This window comes from Chiloscyllium plagiosum, chromosome 17, assembly GCF_004010195.1.
Source record: "Chiloscyllium plagiosum isolate BGI_BamShark_2017 chromosome 17, ASM401019v2, whole genome shotgun sequence".
Lineage (NCBI taxonomy): Eukaryota > Metazoa > Chordata > Chondrichthyes > Orectolobiformes > Hemiscylliidae > Chiloscyllium > Chiloscyllium plagiosum.
This window is the reverse complement of record NC_057726.1, coordinates 43,510,400-43,534,390: the sequence shown is the minus strand read 5'-3', so window position 1 is coordinate 43,534,390 and position 23,991 is coordinate 43,510,400. Positions and strand designations below refer to the sequence as shown.

At 37.8% G+C, this 23,991-nt stretch overlaps 2 long non-coding RNA genes across 3 annotated transcripts in view; both read right to left on the bottom strand.

Annotated features, from left to right (window-relative positions):
• The window catches only part of LOC122558419, a 41,976-nt gene extending 37,237 nt beyond the window's left edge, over window positions 1-4,739 (bottom strand). For both annotated transcript variants that reach the window (XR_006314125.1, XR_006314124.1), the window contains exon 1: window positions 4,033-4,739. This is a non-coding gene — a long non-coding RNA (uncharacterized LOC122558419). The remainder of the gene's footprint in view (window positions 1-4,032) is intronic.
• Window positions 1-23,991, bottom strand: part of LOC122558420 — a 430,190-nt gene that overhangs the window by 401,353 nt on the left and 4,846 nt on the right. The gene's annotated exons all lie outside the window — the stretch shown is intronic.

Genomic DNA, 23,991 nt, shown 5'->3' with positions numbered 1-23,991 from the left:
TATACTCCAACAATTTTCCTCTGATCAATCTAATCTAATCCCATTTAAAGACCCTTCTATTCCATTTTCTATTAAGTATCTATCCAGCTTCCTCAAATATGCCAGTATTTGCCACACTTTTCCTTACATTACTGAGCCATCAACAGTTCTCATTACCTAGACTGTACACGAGAGCTTCATTTTCCAGTTTTTGTGTGATACTCATTACAAAGGCTAGCTTCTTCCACTTGGCCATGTTTGTCTGTAACTGTGGCTCTGCCACAGCAATACAAAGTTAAACATCACGCAACACCAGGTTATAGTCCAACAGGTTTATGTGGAAGCAATAGTTTTCAGAGTGCCGCTCCTTCGTCAGGTTGCTGTGGAATGGCATCATAAGACACAGAATTTATAGCAAAAGATTACAGCGTCATGCAACTGAAATGATATATTGAACTAACGATGTATCTTAAGGCAGGATTTTTTCACAGTTTTGCCACCTGAAGAGTTGACAGCCAATACTATGGCAACTCTACACACATTTAACACCAGATGAGGCGTGGGATGAACATGCCAGGCCTGTTCTTTGTCTTGGAATTTGACACATCTGCCTCAGAATTGAGGCCAAATAGGAAGAAGCACTCAACTGGCCAAATACTGTCCTCAATTGGGGCAATGGTGAGAGAGCCACCTTGCCTGTGCCCCATAAGATTGCAGACAGATTGGAAGCAGGCAGGAAGATGGTAGGAAGGCCACAGTTTATTTTATTGACCCTTCCTGCTGCTGGTAGGGGACGCCAAAATTCTGCCCTTGATATTGGTAAGGCCATATTTGGAGTGCTGCGTAAAATTCCAGTTGCCCTGCCGTAAGAAGGATGTTATTAAACTGGAAAGGGTGCAAGTCCGGAGAGTTTGAGTTATAAGCAGAGGCTGGATCCTTTTTTACCTGAAGCATGGGAGGCTGAGGGGTGGCTTATAGAGGTTTATAAGATCATGAATGGCATGAATAGGATGAATAGCCAAGATCTTTTTCCTAGGGTAAGGGAGTCCAAAACTAGACAGCATAAATCTGAGATGAGAGGGGAATGATTTAAAAGGGACCTGAGGGGCAACATTTGCACACAAAGGGTGGTGCATATATGGAATGAGCCACCAAAAGAAGTGGTAGAAGCGAGTACAATTACAATATTTAAAAGACAGGTCATGGATAGGAAAGATTTAGAGGGATTTGGGCCAAATGCAGGAAAATGGGACTAGTTCAGTTTAGGAAACCTGGCTGGCATGGAGGGGTTTGGCTGAAGGGTCTGTTTCCGTGCTTATTGACCCTATGACTCGACATAAACGTAATATTTTCCGCAGGGCACTCAGTGAAACTAAGGACCTAGAATTCAGTGGCTGAGCTTCGACATAGCTGCCATCTAACCTCTACTTTCGTGCTACCAGCATGTAGCCACATTGATATTTTGAAAATCTCAGTCAAATGCTACATGTCTGATTCAATTGTCACCAATTGCTTAATCTGGGTCAGAATGTGTGAGCAGTTATGAGAAAAATTGCGAAACTTCACACCAAATTCATACCAATTAAGCTTTGTTTGTCTCTTGTTGGTCTAGTTTCTGCACAGTTTTTTAAAGACACAGTTCGAAGCCCAGCTAACAGTCATATATAATTGCTGAGAAAGGTCAATACAAAAGGAATGATGTGAAAATTGCCAAACTGGCCCTCGCGTTTGGTTTGAGACAACAAAACTGCAGATGCTGGAATCCAAAACAGACAAACAGGAGGCTGGAAGAACACAACAAGCCAGGCAGCGCCAGGAGGAGGAGAAGTCAACATTTTGGTTATAACCCTTCTTCAGGATTGCCCAGTGTCCACAGTTGTTTAAGAGTCTGCAGGAATCGAAAGACTAATTATCTGGACAATTTTGCAAGGAACCAAAAAGAAATATAGTTTTTAAAAAATGCATTTAAAATGAACACTTTTCTTCAGTAATGATAAAAATATTGGGCATGTGATTAAAGGTTGTGGTGTCAAGTATTATCCATCTGAGTAAGCAGTTGTTTTCGGAAGATAGTGTGTTGCCAAACAAACAGGGGGAATGCTGAGAAAGCTCAGCATGTCTCACAGCATCCGTGGAGAGAGAAACAGAGTTAATGTTTTGGGTCCAGTATGACTCTTCCACCAAAATAATTTGCTTTTTTGGTGAGTCACCAAGATGGACATGTAAGGCAATCAAAGGCAGGAACCTGATAGCAGGCATTTGGAGGTTTGAAGTGAAATGATGAAATCTTGAAGGACACATCCAACCACAGACAGCAACCTACTCAGTTTACGAAATAAAAACTGAAAGAACTGCAGAAGCTGTAACTCAGAACCAAAAACGGAAATTGCTGGCAAAGGCTGTTCTGAGGAAGGGTCACTTGACCCGAAACGTTAATTCTGATATCTCTCCACTGATGCTGCCATACCTGCTGAGTTTTTCCAGCAACTTGTGTTTTGCCACTTAGTTTGCTGACTGTCAGAAAGCACATGTCTGCCTCCAATAAAAAATTGCAAATTTGTGTACTGCTGCTGCAGGGAGTAATGTTGTCACTGGAGGGTAACATGAAATTACTTTACTCTGTGGTGAACAAGGCATGGGGTGCAAGTAGTAGCTGCCTTGTTTACATAGCTGATTTCTGAGAGATGGCAAAGCAAATTTAATGTTAGTGGCACAACACATCGAATACACTATGCTGGGATTTAAATGCCACGTTAAAGAAATTAAGAAAAGTTTGAAAGCAGCATGAAGTCCTATTCAGTATAATGAGAATTAGAGTTCTCAGCATTGTATATTTGAATACTGCTCTTGAAAATCTCTTAGCCTGAATTCCAGTGATTAACTGAGACTTAAACAATTAAGTGAAGTCACACTAAATGATATGACTCAAAATGAAAAAGCACTCTGCAAACTCAATTAATGTTACAGCCTTTGATGTGTTTTACCCACTATCCAGAAACACAGAGAATCCCACTGGGGAATAACACCTAGGAATTGTTAATATGCAAGGTGATAAAAGAACAATGGGATGTTAAAATTGTGTAAATGGTCTCAGTTCATTTGGTGCAGGACTTAATAGCTGAGATAGATAAGTGAATTAAAGAATGGATAACTGTTGTTAGTAATGCAGAACATGGTAATTTAATCATTTCATTGAGGCAGAAAGCCATTTATGAAATCATATCAATTACATGGTGAATGTTAAATGCTTAGCTGAGGAATACCATTTTATTCTGCGAATAAGAGGGTATAAAACATAGGTCACTTGCAGAATCCCAAAGGGGATATAGCTATCTTGCTTATGAATGTAATTTAATAACTATTGACAGAATATTTGTACTTTAAGTCTCAAAATATAAAAAAAAGCTCCATTTTCCTCTTCAGAGTTGCCAAAGACTGCACCATCACTGGCACAATATTATTTTATACCTAGACAATTGTAATAAATTTGTATTGCTAGCTGGGTAAGATTTATTTCTATCTTAAGAGTCCCAATGGAAAACAGCTACTTGAATGGTGTTCAAATGGCTCAGAATAGACAATGAAAGAAACTGAGGAGATTTAGCAAACCCAATGCTCAAGATAGCCAATGACTGCAATCAAGAAAATCAAAAGATTCTTGAAATACGTAGTTATTCAAATACACTTTAGAGACTCCTACTTGTTTCAAATTGGGCATACTGCAGTGACTTCATCAAGAAATGTTCACGATTTTATGCATAATAATAAAAGTACTATTATAACATGTCCTGTAAATTTTGAATAATTTGTTCATTTAAAATAATGCCAACAGAAAATACATCCCCCTGTCTATCACCACCAGAGCATAGCTACAGTATATAAAATTTGTAAGATTCACTCAGCAACTTGCCAAGACCTTTTTGACAATACTTCCCAAGCTGACTGCAGATATCACCTAGAAGGAAAAGGGCAGTCAGAATGTCAGAACACCACCATATGCAAACAATAACCTGATCAGTGATGCTCAGTTTTAATTCTACCAGGACCACTTACCTTGTTACAGTTTGATCCAAACAAGGAGAAAACAGCTGACCTCTAATGATGAAGATAGAGTGAGATCAAGGCAATATTTGGCATCAATGAGCCCTAGTTAATTTGGAATCAACAGAAATTGGGGGAAACTGCCTGCTGATTGGAGTTATACCTAACACCAGATAAGATAGTCGTAGTTTTTGAGATTAATCAATTCAGTCCCAGGATATCACTGCAAGAGTTCCTGAGGTGATTGTCCTAGACCAATCATCTTCAGCTGCTTCATAATGGCTTTCCCTCCATCACATGATTAGAAGTGACACAGTCAAAGATGGTTTCAAATGTTCAGTACCATTTGTGACTCCTCAAATACTGAAGCAGTCTGTGTCCATATTCAACAAGACATGGGACAACACCTAGGCTTGGGTTAATAAATTCAAATTAAAATTGCCACCATTTGCCAATCTGCGTTGGAAATATTTTGGTGTTCGTTCAGTCGTACATGCCAGGTTAAGAACCTGGAACTCCCTCTCCAACAGCATTTTGTGTGTACTTACACCAAACATACTGCAGCAGTTCAACAAGGTAGCTCACCACAATCCTCACAAGAGCAATTTGGGACAAGCAATAAATGCTGATTCAACCAATGAAACTCACTAAATGATTTCTTTTAAAAAAATATATAAATGCCAAGTTATGATATCTCAAACGAAAGAGAACATAACCATCTCTACTTGACGTTCAATGGTTAAATCCCACATCACTGAATCCCATACTGTCAATAGCCTGGGAAATAACATTAATCTGAAACAGAACTGAACCAGTCATATACATATTATGGCTATGGGAGTAGGTCAGAGGCTAGAAACTTTAATGCATGTAACTCATCTCATATCACCCTGGTGTCTGACCAACAACTTATAAGGCATATGTTGGGACTATAATGGAATGTCTTCCACTGGCCTGGGGTAGCACGGTGGCTCAGTGGTTAGCACTGCTGCCTCAGAGCATCAGGGACCTGGGTTCAACTCCAACATTGGGCGATAGTCTGTGTGGAGTTTGCACTTTCTCCCTGTGTCTGTGTGGGTTTCCTCAGGGTGCTCCAGTTTCCTCTCACAATCCAAAGATGTGAAAGTTAGGTAAATTGACCATGCTAAATTGTCCATAGTGTTCAGGGCTGTGTAGGTTAGGTGCATTAGTCAGGGTAAATGTAGGGGAATGGGTCTGAGTGGGATACTCTTTGGAGGGTCAGTGTAGACTTGTTGCACCGAAGGGCCTGTTTCCACATTGGAGGAATTCTAATCCAACACAATTCAAGAAGCTTAACTCCACCTGGGAGACCCAGCTCAAGGCAACTAATAGCCTTCAGAGTGACTTCTGCAATGATGGGGCAGAGAACCCCATCTCTATAAAATCCCATCCATGGTAGTTGCCAGGGAATGTCAATTGATAAGGAATGTTCTGAACCTAGTAAAAAATGGGGATTGGCTCCTCCCAGAGTTGGGAATAATTGATTATGAAATTAAATCTTCCCTTGGTGTGAGCAGTTTCCAGAATGCTGGTGACTTTATTTGGTGCAAAGTAAGATGCAAAGCATAAACAATGAGAGGACCTGCACCCCAATCGTGTGACTGATAACACCACCAACAAAGTGTTTAGGGTTCAAAACTCTATCCATTACCCTGCCGTTAATCTTTATGTTTATTCAGTTTTCCAGATTTGCCAAAAGGCATTCAATTTGCAGCCACTCTCAAGCTCAAGTCTGGAGTACTGACCATTGCATGATAAGGTTTTAACTACAACTGCGGGAATTTTTGGACTTTAAAAATACCAACTGAAATGCAATCCTGAATTATTTGATGGAGCAATATACCAACTGCTCTCCAGAGGAAATAAAGGAAAACACTATTTACTACAGCATGTAAGGTTCATAAAATTCACACTTATATCATTTGCTCAAGCATTGGCACTTTCATGAAAGCTGCTAACTTCAGGTAATAGTATTATTCCTGGCATCACAACCATCACCTGAGAAAAATCCTGCCCCATTTGTTTAAAACTATGATCTGTTAAATGTTCCTGGGGTGTATTTTAAGTACAGAGGGTATTATAATGCTCTCCAAAGACCTGTGAAGTAACTTTCATTACTTATCACAAAGTATGTGATTGCCATATTGAAAGACTTAAGTGAAAAACTCATCAAGAAAGGGCAGATTTGTTGGACCTAGTGGATAGCCACCAAGTATTCATCGGGGGTGGCTAATTCTCGGTGGCTGATGATAATTTTGATGACTGAAGAAACATTTGGTTTTTCACTTATGCTTGAAAAAAGTTGTGGTTGTGTGTGGGCAGTTGGGACATGCACTCTCCCACATAATCAGATACATATCAGGTTTGGGTTCATTTTTGTGTAACAAGAATAATGTAGTCATGATTTGGAGGCGCCAGTGTTGGACTGGGGTGTACAAAGTTAAAATTCACACAACACCAGGTTATCGTCCAACAGGTTTATTTGGAAGCACTAGCTTTTTGAGTGCTGCATCTTCATCAGGTGGTTGTGGAGTATAAGATCATGAGACACAGAATTTTGCTATAAATTCTATGTCTTACGATTTCATACTCCACCACAACCTGATGAAGGAGCAGCGCTCTGAAAGCTAGTGCTTCCAAATAAACCTGTTGAATAATAATGTACACATTTGTACTGCGTTCAACATAGCAATATGTTCCAAGATGCTTCATATTATAGGGAGGTTTTCAGGAGATTTTTAGAGATGGGGAACAATAAAGCAAAATTGTTGTATTTTAGAAAAAGTCTGTTATGGCTGAACATCCTCCTGCAGATAGAACAGAATAGCAAATGCAACAACACAGGTGGCACAGTGGCTCAGTGGTTAATACTGCCTCACAGCAGCAGGGTCTTGGGTTTGATTCCAGCCTCGGGTGACTGTTATGGATGAACACCCTCCTGCAGATAGAGCAGTGTGGCAAATGAGAAGACACCAAATCCAGATGTCGGATTAGAAGCTATTGGTTGCTGATGACTTGTCACCATTTTGAATTGGGCAGAAGCTCTCAAACGCACTATCTTTATTTTCATTGTACACCCTAATGATACTGTTACTCCAAATATTACTCACTTTTGATGAATAGTAATATTTGGAGGTGCTGTTCATTTATTTGCATCCATCGCCAAAGCATGCTTTTAACTGTCTCTGGGAATTTCAGGCAATTTCTAACAACTTCATACACACTTCCATCCAGGATGTCTCATTACAACTACTATCAAATCCCAGAACTGATTTAGTTTTAATCAGTTTGAAAATGATTTGTGTTTGGAGTTGAAACACCCCATGACAGTAAGTATACTTCTTGAATTAAATATATGATCTTGAAATTCAGTGAAGTCTCTCACTTTTGGGCTGTAATGTCAGCAGAAAACAGGTAGAATCCACAGGGAATTAGTGTCAGTCACTGTGTCTACTCTGTTTCTCTGAGAGATCCACTGTTTCCCATCAGAGTTATGTGAGCATTACAGAGAATTTCTGCACCCTTAATTTTTCATAATAAAGTTTTGTATTTTTACACTTAGAATCATAGAATCCCTACAGTGTGGAAAGAGGCCATTTGCTCCATCAAGTCTGCATCAACCCTCCAAAGAGCATCACACTCAGCCCCAGGCCCCATCCTATACCTGTAACCCCATATTAGCCATGGCTAACCCACCCAGCCTGCACATTCTTGGACACTATAGGGCAGTTTAGCATGGCGAATCCACCTAACCATCTTTAGACTGTGGGAAGAAATCAGAGCACCCAGAGGAAACCAATGCAGACACAGGGAGAACATAAAAATGCCACATGGACAATCAGTCAAAACTGGAATCAAACATGGTTCCCTGATGCCGTGAGGCAGTTGTGCGAGCCACTGAACCACTGTGCTGCCCACTTGCTGCCCAGAATCTGTGATTTGAAAAACACTTTGGTATTTTAACTCTGCTGTGTGATAACTTTCGTACAGCAGCTACATAGATTTTCCATTTGCTACCTGTTAAATTTTAATAAAAAGGGACAATCAGCATTCATCTTTCATCATTTGACTTTAATTACTCAACATACATGGACTAAAACTTATTTTTAAAAATTACTGAATTAAATTGACTGATTTGATTACGTCAGAAGCCTAAGCAATCCACAGGGAATGGATGAAACTAACTGTACCAGAATTATAATTTCTGTCAAGAGGCACCGAAATTCAATGAAGGGCCATGATATTTGTATCTCTTGTCTTACTCACACTTGCATGAAACTTTATACATTAGAGATGAAAGGTTATCTGCAGTGTTCAGTTTGATAAAAAAAATCAATAGAGTTACAATTACAACATAAATGAACGATACGTCAAAACCTCGTTTTGAATAACAAGGGAGAAAAAAGCAACATGGACTTATACCAGCAAGTACACTGAAAGTTCTCTCCCTTAATTTTTCTTGAATTCAGAAACTAGCTGATGAAAATCAACTTGGAACAACAGCAGCCATTCACTGAAAACACCAGCGTTATAGAGGAAACAAGACAGCAGTTAAATAGTTAGGGTTCAGGTTTCATTGTCTCAACTCAAGGATGCTAAAAAAAATGTAAATAGCAATTGTTTTTACCTTCTTATTGGCAGTTGACCATGATCCGCCCTTTTCAAAACTTTATTACCTGTGTTCCCGTGAATGTGGTTGATGTTAATATTTCTAATTTTTCTCAATTTCCATGGATAATAGAACTCCATTCTCTTTAACTCAAGAAAGCCTAGGAATTGGTTCTCCATTTAATTTCTGGTACACCAAGTTTCATTGAAGTATGATAGCTATGTGTTAAAAAGAAATTAAAATAACCTTTTGTTGCAACTAACTGAGAAGTTGTTAGAAAGAGAAGAGCAGATTATCTCTGGTAGAAATATGGAAATGTGCTCTCTGAGAGGTTGGTGGAAACAATGTACTCTCACAACATTTAAGAAGCATTTGGATGAACTCTTAAAATTCCAGGGCACAGTAGGCTATGGGCCAAGTCCAGGTAAATAGAATTAATGTAGTTTGGTGTCTGTTGGTCAGCACAGACATGATAGGCTGAAGGGCCTGTTTCTATGTTGCATGACTCTATGACAGTGAGAATACTCATAACTAAGTCATTTTCTGGTTGGAATGATGTAACAAGTGGAGTGCCACAGAGATTAATGCTGAACCTGAACTGTTTACAATTTATATAAATGACTTAGATAAAAGAATATAAGGTATAACTGCTAAATTTGTTGACTAGACAAATTTAGGAAGGAAAGTAAATGTGAAGAAGACGAAAGGAAACTACAAGTTGATCTGAATAGTCAAAAGAATGGACAAAGATCTTGCAAATGAAGTGTAACATGGGAAAATATGAAGTTTCTATTTTGGAGGATTAATAATAGTTATTGACAAAAGGCATTATTATCTAAATAGTGAAAGATTGCAGAGCTCTGAGATTCAGAGGAATCTGTTTGTCTTCATGCATCACAAAAGGCTAGTTTGCAAGTAATAAGAGAAACTAATGGAAAGTTTTCATTTATTATAAGGGGAATTGAATGCAAAAATATGGAGGTTATGTGTCAGCTTTACAGGGCACTTTTGAGACTGCATCTTCAGTATTGTACACAATATTAGTCTCCATATTTAAAGAAGGATATCAATGCATTGAAAGCAGTTCAGAGCAGGTGACGAGACTAATGCCTGGAATGGGTGGTTTGTCTTATTGGTTGAACAGACAAGGTCTATATCCAATCAAGTTTTGAAGAGTAAGAGATGACTTAATTGGAACATGTAAGATCCTGAAGGGTCTTGACAGGGTGAATGGGGTGAAGGCATTTCTTCTTCTGGGAGAATCTAGAACGAGAGGCTGCTATGCAAAAATAAGGGTTTGCTCGTTTAAGATAAAAATGAGGGCGAAGTATTTTCACATAAAGAATAGTGAGTCTTTGGAACACTGAAAGACAATGGAAGCATAGCCTTTGAAAATTTTAAGGCAAAGGTAGATAGATTTTTGCTAAGCAAAGGGATGAAATGTTCTCAGGATTAGGTGGGAATGCAGAGTAGTGAGATCAGCTGTGATCTTATTGAATAATGAAGAAGTCTTGAGGGCTGAATGGTCTTCACTGCTCCTAATTTGTATGTTTGTATGTTAGTAGAGGATCATGGATATCCTGGATGAGTAGGGAGATTGAGACTGCATTGTTAGGGCAGATTAAGGCCATAGAGGACTTGAAGGAAGAGAACTTTAAAATCAAGTGTGACTAATTGGATCCAATAATGGGAAGCATGTTATTAAACTGGAAAGGGTGCAGAAAATATTTACAAGGATGTTACCGCGACTGAAAGGTTTGAGTTATAAGGAGAGGTTGGATAGGCTGGAACTTTATTCCCTAGTGTTTAGGAGGCTGCGGGGTGACCTTATAAAGATTTATAAAATCATGATGAGGTGAATAGCCATGGTGTATTCCCGAGGGTAGAGCTGTCCAAGACTAGGTTTAAGGTGAGAGGGGAAAGCTTTAAAAGGGACCTGCGGGGCAACCTTTTCATGCAGAGGGTGGGGAGAATATGGAATGAGCTGCCAGAAGATGTAGTAGAGACTGGTACAATTACTACATTTAAAAGACATTTGCTCATGGATAATAAAAGAGGGATATGGACCAAATGCAGGCAGAGGGGAATGGTTCAGTTTTGGAAACTGAGTTGACATGGATGAGATTGGCTGAAGGGCCTGTTTCTGTGCTATAGTGTTCTATAATTCTATGACTTTAAGAACCAGTGATGATAGCTGAGTGAGACATTTTCAATTAAGAGGCTAGTATCAGAATTTTGAAATGACTTCAAATTTACATAAGGTAGAAAATTAAGGGCCAGGCCACTCCAATAGATTTGAAATGATCAAAGTTTGCAGCATATGTTTATGTAGCTAAATGTCACTTTTGTCAAGTTTCATGGACAGTTCTCTCCATGAGGATGAGTGTTTTTTTTGATCTCATTAACTAACTGCCCGGACTCTGTGGCCAGCATTCCCTCCACTTTTTTTTTTCACTGCCAGGATGTCTGAGGTTGCACAACTTAGAGGAAGCATTGCTTTTGATGTCCCTCACATATCATGCCGGCATAGCTCTACCATTTGCCACAGCCAGGAGACCTCACCACCCCCCCCCCCCACCCCACACCCCCCTCTAGAGTCACAGAGTCATAGAGATGTACAGCATGGAAACAGACCCTTCGGTCCAACCGACCAGATATCCCAACCCAATCTAGTCCCACGTGCCAGCACCCAGCCCATGTCCCTCCAAACCCTTCCTATTCATATACCCATCCAAATGCTTCTTAAATGTTGCAATTGTACCAGCTTCCACCACTTCCTCTGGCAGCTCATTCCATACACGTACCACCCTCTGTGTGAAAAAGTTGCCCTTTAGGTCTCTTTTATATCTTTCCCCTCTCACCCTGGTGACTGGGGCCTGCAGCATAACCTTAAATATTGTTGCTGGTTATCCAAGATAAAAATCTACAGGAGGAAGCAGTGAGATAGAGTCACCAAATACCTGCTCAGACTTTCTTGTTGAGGATTCCTGATGTGTAGTTTCCTTGTGGCAGGTGGTAGGGTAGGAGGCTGTATATGAGTGAGGTGAGGTGTGCAGTTTAGAGGCCAACAACAAGCAATAATCCTTATTAACAGACATCTCACTGCTGTCTACTGAGAATCTCATCTCAAAGCCTGGAACTCTTCAAAAATTCAACTAGTCGTTCGTGACATTAAGGCAGATTTCTCATGCGATTCTCCCAGAGTTTTTGCCACAGCCTATGTCCTCAGGGTGCTAGATGATTCCAACCCCAAGTCTAGATACAACAAAAGAATGGGAGGGTTCCAGCAGCTAGTGAACTTCAGGAAAGCAGATTGGGAAAATGAAAGGGTGCTGTCTTTGTGTTGGCATAAATATGCAGTCAGAACTGCATCTCAGTAAGACATTTGAAAAGAAGGTAGCAAATAGTTCAGCCTCAATTAGTTGCTATGAAAAGGGATGGAATCGGTGGCTCAGAAATGGAGGGAAAGGCAGGATACAAAGACAATGGCTTAGTTTCCCAAGTATTCAGTTTGAAGATGTTTCTATGTAACCTACACAAGAAATTTAGATCCAAGCAAAGTAGAAACATCATGATGTATAAAACATTCTGTAAGGAATTATTTCCTTGGAATCCTGAAACACCTACTTCAACCCACCAATATGCCTGATAAATTTTTGATTAACAAGCCCTCTCTACACTCTGGAGTATGAACAAAAGGAAAATGTGGATGGAAGCCACTCTTTATTTGTACGAACCTTTCTGGCTGAAAGGTTGCTGAGAGAAGTGCAAAATGTTTTTAATTTCTGGAAGTAATTTCACATCTGACAACTCTTCCTCATGACAAACCAGAAATAAGTATTAATTCAGTCCATTATATGTCCTTTTGTTTAATACAATAAATGTAATTAGTGTGGTGTAATTAATAATTTTATCAATGCATGCACTTGCATGTATATCTTACACGTGTGTATGAATGTGTGTGTGTTTGCACCTATATCTGTAACTGCGAGTGTACGTGCACAAGTTTATATGTAATGCTAGCATTTGGTTTCTTCCAGAACATCCATCATTTGTATCAATAGAACGCTAACGACCCCTCACGCTGAGCACCATCTCCAGGTTTGAATACCTATGCATTATCCAACTCATTACATTTCCTGCTTTTTTTTTCTAATTACCATAAATGTTAGCATATAAATCAACTATTGAAGTATTGCAAATCTATCCAAAAAAAAGGGTCAACTTAAACACCGAGTAGAAAACTGAACTGCCGGAGTAAACGGTCGCCATTGTAAAATACAAAAAGTGGGCACCTATTAAACTTCCACACATTTTTGGAGTGCTGCCTGTATCACTCATTTGATCACGTGCTCCCTGATGTTGTTCAATAGAAAATACAATTGTGGGGTGCAAAATTGAGAGTAACAACCAACGCGTGTCACGGCTAAAAAGACAAGGAAGTCAATTTATATTCTGAGTAAATGAAACTTTTGGGGCTCGGAACGTGGGGCTGTCTTATATACTGGGTCGACTTACATGCTATGATTTACAGTATACTGTAATCTGCTGTAACCAGATTTTATTAAAAGAAACAAGGTTCCAAAGATTGTATTTATATTGTATCGCAGCTTTTGTCACATCGCATGCTCATGAAATTTGAAAGGGCAGGATGATCAATTGGCGGTCAAATCAAAGAGTAATAGATAGCCAGCAACTTGTATGCATTTGATATAAAAGGTGCTTTATTCCAAATCACTATTTTGTCACTGAAAGAATGCTTTCTGACCATGGATTAATTAAAGTGTAAACATTAAATATTGATTGATGCATTATCAGCCCAGAGCAGTTGCCTACACTCAGATTGATTTCTACAGTGATTTATTGTCATATTTGTTGAGTCATTTCACTTGATAACAAAGAGAAATTGCCTTCTATTGGTGTCTTCTCTGTCTTGCTGCTCTCTTTGCCTTTGAATTCGAAACTAATATGCAGCAAAAAAGTGCCTGTCTTTCTAACAAATTCTTCTTCCCTTCCTTATTCCAATTTAATCCTGTACTGGTGTTTTCTTTTCGCAGTAAACCTATTTCTGACGTACAGTAGTAACTGCATGCTGTTTAATAAAACAGATGGTCAAAACTCTTAAAAGAAAGCAGACTCTTGACACAATGCATTCCATTCTCTTCTTTTGTGTACATGTTCGTCAGAGGCTATCTTTTTTATTGCTTAATTCATTTCAGTGACTTCACTTCCTACATGTCGTCCGAACAGCATCAGCATTATGACAGTATTTTTCCAGTTTTAAAATCTCAGGGGTCACCATTTAGTCTTTTGTTGCAACAAGCAATTGTAGTTTGCACCATTAAAGCAGCATTTTCTAACTGTCCCTTGATAATTGTTTTGAGGACTCAAACAAGTAATACTATCCAAAGTCATCTGTGAGGTCAAATTGTTGCAGAAACTAGCCTAGATTAATCCTTGAGATTGAGACACTTATCTTGTGCATTTTCAAATGTACTGGCAGTGTTATGAAAAGAACCGTAGATCAGAGATAACATTTTAGATAAAGCTACAAATGCTGTAATATGATCCTCATTTCATTTGCTCATTGAAGACATTTTTATTTGCAAATACTTAGTGCTTGTCTAAAGAAATTTTGTGCATTAATTTCATTGCAATGTATTTGTTCCTTGTCAAAACGTTATATTTTATAGTATCCCTCCAGAATATTTTTAAAATCAGGTCAAAGTTGAAAACATGAATTACATTTACCCTGAAATAAACAATCTAGTTCCCATTCACAACTCATTCCAGGGTCTCCATCAATGAAAGTGACTGCAGTTTGAATGATTAAGAATCTCATTGTATTTGGGGCACTTGCACCGAAGGATGAGCAGAGCTACTCAACTACGTTAAACTACGTTGACTACCATTGTTCATTAAACCTCATCCAGATGTTCTTTTGTTTAATGCATCCAAAAACACTATTAGGATAAAACACCCACTTTGCAAATTATCCTTCCCAAACAGAGCTATTTCTAAAAGTTCTGAACCTAAAGTTCTGCCTGATACCAATTCATTGTAATCATTTACAAACCACCTAAAGACGCATTGCTTTAAGTGGTATTCAGTCGGCTGTTTGCTTCACTGCTTAGTTATCCTGCATAGAATGCAGGACCTGCTATTGAAAAGCAATTGAGAAAAAAATACCAAACTTTCCTTAAAAAGAAGTTTTGGGTTTATGGTTTATTAGAAAAAATATGAAAATCTGTAGTATTACAAATAAGGGCTTTTTTTCCATGGTGAAACAAAACCTTTTTGACATTAAACTGATCATTCTTCAATTTATTCCTTTTAACTTGAAATGTTTGTTGCTTTAGAAAAAAAAGTGCTTTTTATTGCTAATTTACTTCAAAGTTGAAAACAGGAAGCAATAAAGCATTCCATTAGTATATATCTTCAGAAACAATGTTCAGTTGGATTTTATTGCTTGTTGTCTGGCATTTTGATTCTCTGTAGCCTTTTATCATTGCTGTTTACACATACCAACCAAATGAGTTATCCACTGATCAAAGGGTTAAGATGTGTATAGAGAACAACTAGGCTGGATATAAGCAATGCTAAAAGTAACTGCAGAGTATAGAAAGCAGATATGCTCAAGGACTAGTTAATGCAAAACATCAGTATTGTGTTCTTCCACAGAGCTCCTGATTTTTGCAGCATCAATTTGTTTTGTGACAATGGGATATCTGCACACACTACACATTCTGATTATCAATCTACTTTTCAACTGAAGGACCATTATGAGAAACTACTTTCAGAGAATTAAGAAATATATTTTAATATAACTTAAGAAATTCTCAGCTTTGAGCACATTTTGTTTTCTTTCACTATTTCTGTCTTCCCCTTACGACTCATGCTCTATATTTATTGTGAGCTAGATATTGACACATATTGAGATCTGGGTACCTTACTCAGGTCGCTATTACTTCTTGTGTGTTCCTATGTGGTGAATACTAACAGTCTGTTAACATTACAGTTAAGCGTTTTCTTATATCTATGCATGAACATTTTACTCTTGAGTACTTTCCAACACAGATCATGCAAAGAAACTTGCACAGGTATTTCCCTTCCCAAAACTGTGGACATTGAAGCCACTTGTTGGATTATTTTTCTTTGGGTCAATGTCAAGAACTATTTCCATCAATGAATTTGCACTCACCACAAAATGTTTTGTCTTACGATTGTACCTTAGCCTCAGACTCAGGAAGCTGTACGCTTGAACCCACTCCGGAGTACTGGAATATATATCAGGCTGCTAGTACAGTGCAGTCGGGGGATTAATAAATGTTGCATTACTACAGTTTTTGATTTCAGATGAGACATTAAACCAAAGCTCCAACTGTATATTCAGGTGCATGTATTTAAAGAAGACTTCAAGAGTTTTTATGGTGTGCTAATCAACATTTATCCCTCAACCAACACCATCAAGACAAATTAACATAATTTTGTTTTTGTGCCTTTTCTATACACAAAATAGGTGCTTCAATTATGCACGAGAGTCAAAATGAAAACCAGTGCATTTCAAAAGTAATTTATGGATTGTAATGCACTTTGAAATATTCTGTCGACCTTGAATATGCTAGGTAAGAATATTATGTTAGTCTTCCCTTTCAAAGGTTGGCCAAAAACATAGTTTATAATTGTGTAGCATTGCTTAGATGTTACAGAGAGTATCCATGTTATGGAAAATTGGTGAATCCATCCATATTCCCCAATCTTTGTACAATGGAAGAATGATGACCAAAAGATCAGGTAAGTTGGGCTACAAACTAAGAATCAAGTTTATTTAAAGCAAAAGAAAAACAATAGCAGAAAAAGATGGGACTTTTACCTTGGATACAAAAATCATGAAAGACCTCACAATTCACTTGTTCTGCAAATCTGGCCCAGTTTCTATAATAGAATAACTTTTATATGATGTTTAATCCACTCCTAAGGAATGTTCATGCTTTTTCATTGACAGCATAGAGTTAGAAAAAGGGTTGAACTGGGGAAGGTTTCGAACCAAATCCTTCTGCTTAAGCAAGGTGCCATTGATAAATCCTATCCCTTGAGATAATTCATGGTGCAATCTTCCCTCCATTATGAGAGCCAGGTAACTTGACACCTGTTCCAAGTGCCTGTGTCAAGCACTAAACATGATGCAAAGTGGAATCTGGCCTGTTTTTATAAAGAACAATTCAAGCCAACTGCAATAGCCCAACCACTAGGACTGACTGTATACATATGTAGTCTCCATGACAAATGTTTCAAATTGGACTTGATTTAAGAGAATAAGCAAAATAATTGAAGTGATTGCTTACCCAGCCAAGCAAGAGGGAGATTGAACCACCATAGTGTCTCCATTTATACATGAGGACTATGAAATCCCCCTTAACCCAGATAAACCAAATGTGCAGTAAACAAAGTAAAAGTGGCTTCCAAAGTCGTTTACATGAAGAGACATTTCAATTATTTTATAGATTTTTTGAAATTTAAAATACGATGGAACTCTTTATCTGTCACAGTGTAATTGATGTTGTGGCTGAAATCAATTTATCAGAGACCAGGTATCCAGATTATGAGCTTCCTGATTTGCATGATAAAGTATAAAGACAAACAACGACAACAATAACTTGTATTTATTTTACGTCTTATTATAATGAAATGCCCGAAGATGCTTTACAAGAGCATTATAAAACAAAGTATGACTTGGGTTCACAAAAGGATGCATGAGAACAGGAGACCAAAAGCTTGGTCAAGGTAATAATTTAAGGAATATCTTAAAAGAAGAGACAAGGTTAAAGAGTTGGAGAAGCAATTGGATTGTATTTCAGAGCTTGGGTCTGGACAACTGAAGGCATGGCCACTAATAGTAGAGCAATTCAAATTGGGGATCCACAAAAGACCAGAATTGAATGAACAGATATCTGTTATTGCTGTGGAGCTGGTGGACATTTCAGAGATGGGAATGGACAAGGCCATAGAAATAAGGGTGAGAGCTTTAAAGCCAAGATATTGGTCAACCAGAAACCAATGTGGCATTGTGGGTCTACCTACGGCACAGGGATTGCAGTAGTTCAAGAATGCAGCTCTGCTCCACCTTCTCAAGAGCAACTAGGGATGGGCAATAAATGCTGGCCCAGACATAGATGCTTACATCATACAGGTGAATAAAAAAAAAAGATATGGAAATAGATCTTGCTGTGCAGTAAGACAAAGATAGCAGAGTTTGGATTACCTCAAATGTATAGAATGCAAAATGTGGAAATCAGCCTGAAGAGCATTTGAATAGTTGAGTTTTGAGGTTAAAGAAAGGTCTGACTGAGTGTTTCAGCAATAGATGAGGTGAGATAGAGGCAAAGTTGAGTGGTATTACAGAGGTGGAAATAAGCAGTCTCACTGATGTAGAACTTAAGTCTATTTAATTTCTAAGTATGCCACAGTTGCAAACACATTCCAAGTGTTTGTATTTATAATATGACTTATTTTTCCACTCCCAAGCTTTCTCATTCAAGTTCTTCTTTTAAAGCATGAAGTTGTTTGTCTCTGCTGTGTGGTGTTATATAGTTGACCCAAAACTGGAAAAGGGAACCGATAATCAGAGTTTTTGCTCCTGATTGCGGTGGAGGTTTCCCTACTGAAAAGTGCATACACATAATCATTGGGTGAATTCAGGACTCGGCTTGACTGTGATACAAAGTTGATTACCACTCTGACTGACTGCTCAGACTCACACATAAAAAAAGTCAATTGGGCACACAAATCGAGGGTACCACCCACATGAAACTATACTAATGACAGTTCAGGAATAGAGGAATCAAAGGTTAACATTCAAGGGCAAATTATTGAACAAATTTTGAAAATAAGTTTCGCTCATCTGTTCCAGCCTCTATGTTTGTGACCACTATTGATTTTGATTAATTTTGATTGTTGTCACCTGAAGGAAGGAGGGTTGTTAAATACTGTATTGTTAGATGAATATTACAATGGGAACTGCTGAAAGATTAAAGAAGGTTATCATTGAAAAATAATGCACATTCTTTTACTAAGGTATTAATTATCATGTCAAATTTCTTCACTCTCTCCTCTTCCAAAGGTATTGCACCCGTATATAGTAGCAACAATTTGCATTCATGTAGCACCTGTGACATGATAAAATATTCCAAGGCACTTCACAGTCGTGTAAAGAGATAAAAATTGTCACCAAGCCAAAAAAGGAGGATTTAGGACATGAATCCAAGAGCTTGATCAAATACACAGATTTTAAGCATTCTTTTGAAGCAGAGGAGAATGATAGCAAGCTTGAAGGGGACATACCATAGCTTGTGCCAAGACAGTTGAAGACATAAATGCCAGAAATACAGTAAAGGGATTAAGAAGCAAAATACAACAAAATTTGAGATAATAGTGGGTGAGGATCTAAACTAGGTCAGAAAACACAAGGTAACGGTTGAAGGGAACTTAGTGCGAGTTAGCATGAGCTTAACTTGATGAAATGTGGAGGACATAAGTAGATCATGAGAATAGTATCATGTCTGTAAGTAACAAAACCATCAATGAGCATTTCAACAGCAGATGGGCTGAGTCAGGGGCAAATATAGATAAAACAAAAACAGGAATTGCTGGCAAAACTCAACAGGTCTGGTGAGAAAACAAGAGTTAACATTTCGAAACCTTTTTCTAGTTCGGATGAAGAGTCACTGGACTCGAAACCTTAACTTTGTTTTCTCCCAACAGATGCAGCCAGATTAGCCAAATTTCTCCAGCAATTTCTGTTTTTGTTTCTTATCTCCAGCATCCATGGTCCTTTGTTTTCTTTTAGGAGATATAGATGATATTACAAAAGCAGTGGTCTATTACAAATGGAGATGATAGAGGGATGGAGGTTTATTCAACAGTAAAATAGGTCATCCAGGTTGCCATCAGCCTGGTTCAGTCTGAGATATTGACCAGGAAGGAGGATGGAATTGAGAACTGCGCAGAGGCAAAGGCAATAGTTTTGATCTTCTTAATGTTTAGTTAGAAGAAACAATGAATTGCTATATTCTCACATAAAAAATGCTACAGGAAAATTTGGAGGTGACTAGAAGGATTAAAAATACAAAACTGTCACTGTTGAAGATAACGAATATGAATGAAGCAAAGCTGCCCTGTTCAACAGACTGTCACACAAATGAAAGTACCGTAGACAAAGAATTGAACTCAAAATGTTAACTCTGTTTCTCTCTCCACAGATGCTGCCAGACCTGCTGAGTTTTACCAGCATTTTATGTTTTTATTTGAGACTGTCACTGTTTTGTTGGTTTTGTTCTATGTTCTGTTAAACAATTTCCAAGCTGTTTAGGATCTAATTTTAATTCACTTATTTAATATCGCCACATTATTCTGTGATTTGCACATATCTGTTTGTGAATCTAAGCGTACGTACTATAATCTATATTCTATCATCCATCTCTCCCCGTACCCCCACCGATTCCTCTCCATACACATGCATACTATATGTATCCTTTCTTAAAGGTCATTATTCAGTGTAATATATGGTGATTCAGTAATTTAACACTCTGAGTGGATGGGTAGCACCCCTAGGGTGTGCAGCTTTGAGAATAATGGGTCTGTAGTATGCAATTTCCTGCAATGCGCTTCCTACAAACACCACTCCCTGCTGGGAGTGCCAGATCATGGAATCAGCCCCTTAGTTTTGTAGGTGCCAGCAACTTCTAATACCTCACCTAAACAGTTGTGTATGAGCCTCAATGCCACCAATGTGGGAAGAATTACCCCATGCCCTGTTCACACGTAGGTACTTTGAAATAGTATCTCTGAATGATGACTGTGAGGAAGCTCTGTGGATTTATTTCCTTTTAAATCTTAGCTTGCAAAATGTATCACCTCTACTGTTACCTTGACAAAGATAATGATAACCCATCAGAGTTCAAGACTTAAATCTGGAATCGTCCTAGGTTGTATCCTCAATACGACCATGATGAGTTGCTTTAATCCCATGAGCTGTGAAGGATCACTCCCAAAAAAGGACACTCCCAAAAAAAGGACACTGTATTTAAATTAATATTTAATAAACATGAACTTCTTCACCCTGTCATTTCACACAACATTTAATATTTCCAACTTGCTTTTCAGGTTTAAAGACATACATTCCCCAAAGGTCTATTCACACTGCCAACAAGGGATGCAAGATTATATCTGGAGGAAAGAGAATGGATTAACTGGTAAATTTGGGATACATACACAGAAATCAATGTGGGACTCCCTTAAACGAGATAAGGCAAGCAAACTTGATACTCAGAATAGTGTCAACAAGCTGGGTAGAGCCTCAGAAGTGAAACTTCAATTGCACAGTGCTTTGAATGAATGACATTTGGAGCTCCTATGCATTTGTTGAAGCTATAACTGTAAGGAAGTTTGCTTAAACGATTGATATATGATATTAAGATAAGTCTTAAGAATGAAACATATGATTACTAAGTATTGCTATTTCATTCCCTCCCCATCACAAAGTTCAAGGGAATACACTATAAGGCAGTCAGACCTCAAAATATTCAAATTTCAAATCCAGAAATTATTTCTGTATAACTATATTGTTTTCCTTGTGCTCTGAGAAAATGATGTCAAAAGTCAAGATTGTCTGGTTTCCTTTTTTTTATCTCTTCTCACTTTTCAATATTCAGGACAAAAAAAACTCATTTTTTTTAGCCGCTTTTGCAAAACTACAAAGAAAATTCTAAAGATAAAATAATCACTCTTTGTTGTCCTTAATATCTTAATTATTTATGGCTGATCTTTGTTATTATTTCAAGCATATGATAGATTTTGATCTCTTTTGTGTCATTCCACATTTAACTCAAAAGCATTAGTCACTGCTCCTCTGGTTTTATTTTCTAAATCCATAACTACTAGCTGTCCCAATGACAGGGATGATTTAATTAGTCTCAATTCCCTCCCAGCATTATGCCCAGCCTCCTGCCCCCAACCTCCAAATCCTTGTTTGCTCAAAGATCCCTGACATGTGTTCTTAGAAGTAGCAGAAAATGAGGGTGCCTTATTTATGGATTTAAACCTTTGCCAAATTCACAAAAATATAACGTTGGTTTTTTTTTATTATCAGATAAATCTGGAATTAAAGTGCAACATATGAATGCAAGAATTTGCAAACATATATTAAAAGTATGCTGTTTTTCCAATGACTCTGTTAAGTACCAAAACTATGACCATTAAATAAATTCTGCAAAGTAACTACAAACTTAAAAAAGAAAGTAAATGTCTATTTATAGAGCTGCAGTTACACAAAGGGAAATATATACTTGAAAGAATCTTCTCATATCTTCACTGTGTATTTCAGGCAGTTACAAAAATAAATTTGACAGAAGATTGTGTGCAAAATTCCAAAGTTCACATCATAGAAGCTAAATTCAGATAAGCATTGATGAAGATTGAGCAACTTCTATCACGGAATGGAATCTTCTTGGGTAGATATGCCTTTGTATTTGGATATTTGAAGTACAATCATCATTTGTGTTTTTAAGGCTCATAGAAATCATTACAACATCCAAATTTCTTCTTTCCCAAAATCAACAGATTGCCTGTTTATGTGTGTTTTTTTTGCTTATGGAAAGTCTTTGTGGTTTCAGATGAATGATACAATTAACCCATTAACACAACTAGTATGGTTTAGAATTACAGGGTCTCTATGATGACGTGTCAGTGAACAATAATAGTTTCCTGCGTATTTAATTTTAAATCATTAATTGTATCTTTTAAAAAAGCTCAGGGTAAGGTCTCTTTTATACTCTAGTTCTCTTTATCATTTTGCATGGGGGTTACTGTACCTAGGTGCTGATAAGTCTGAGAGGAAGATCGCATGTATAACGATTCTCTCAGGATGTTTGTGCTTCTGTGCAGTATGTAGTAGTGAAGTGTTAGACATTTCAGTTCAGTATCTAAATTATTCTCATTACATATTTACAGTGACTTTTGGTCCGGAAATTGTAAGTGACTTATGTACATTTAGATCATTTTTGCAATGTTTTTTAAGTGGTACTGATACTACTTAGGAAATTGGATGAGGCATGAGGGAGCAAATTAAATGAGTTCAAGTGGCAGTATTTTTTGTCTGCTGGAGATTCTGGTTTGAACTTTCTCGTGTTGCTTTATTTCAGTTATTAATTTTAACTTAATTAATATAAATTAAATACTGGATTTTTCTTTTCATGATTATGTGTGGCTGACTATTGTATTTTATCAAAAACAAATTTGACAATGGATTAGTTTCACATCATAAAAATCACAGACAGTTTAAATTTCACTGCTGGAAGAAGATGATCTTTGAGTTTAGTTATAGCTAGTTGTAACTTGTAACGAAATGTACTCAGCATCATGTTTCATATTTGCATTGGCATTAAACGATGTTAGGAAATAAGCAGTACCTGCATGTTGTCCCTTAGTCAAAATGTTGACCTTGCCTTACTGTGACACAGTCAAAAAATATTTTTGATTCATGACAGCTTAATACACCTCCTTATTTTTTGAATAGTTATGGTATGATGCCTGTGCTTAGATGTGTGTTTTATGGTTTTATATCTTATTGTTACAATCTAAGACGTGACAACTTTTTTAAATGTCCCCATGTGGTAAAACACTTAACCAGAACTAGTATTTATGCTGACAGGAGAAGGCAGTCGTTATGAATGTGTTCACACTGAAATGGCAAAGGCCTAGAAAACAAATATTTTCTTTCATTATACAAAATACTCATATTAGCCAGAATGTAATTCTAAAGGCACTTACAAGCTAAATTGCTGAATCGAAGCTGAAAGGCCTTTGAACTGAGCTACAGTCATTGTGATCAGCTTGTGGAGGGGAAATAAAAACGTAGAAAATTGCTGTGCAAATTTGGATAAGTTTGTCAGAGTTAGCGATTAGATCTATAATGTGAAATAGACAACTCTGAAATTCACTTCTCTTTGTGGTTGTATTTAAGTTTAGGTAAGCCAATCAAACAATGCTTACAGTTCAGAGACAGATTTGGCTGGGGATTCGATAGCAGCGGAGTTAGGTATGTGCTGCCTGATTCATTCTTTATTCCCCCTGCGTGGGTCTTCATTGACAAGGGAATGTGTTCGTCGGCAATCCCACTGCACTTTAATGTGCCATTTGTCTTTATACACGATATGATTTCCCCCTGCCTCAGCCTGGTGTATAAAGGTGCTGAATAGCCAGGAATCGCCTTCTGTCATTGTCAATATGCTCCCAAACTGATACTAGTTGGTATAGAAACTGAATAAAACGCGTGAGAGGGCAAG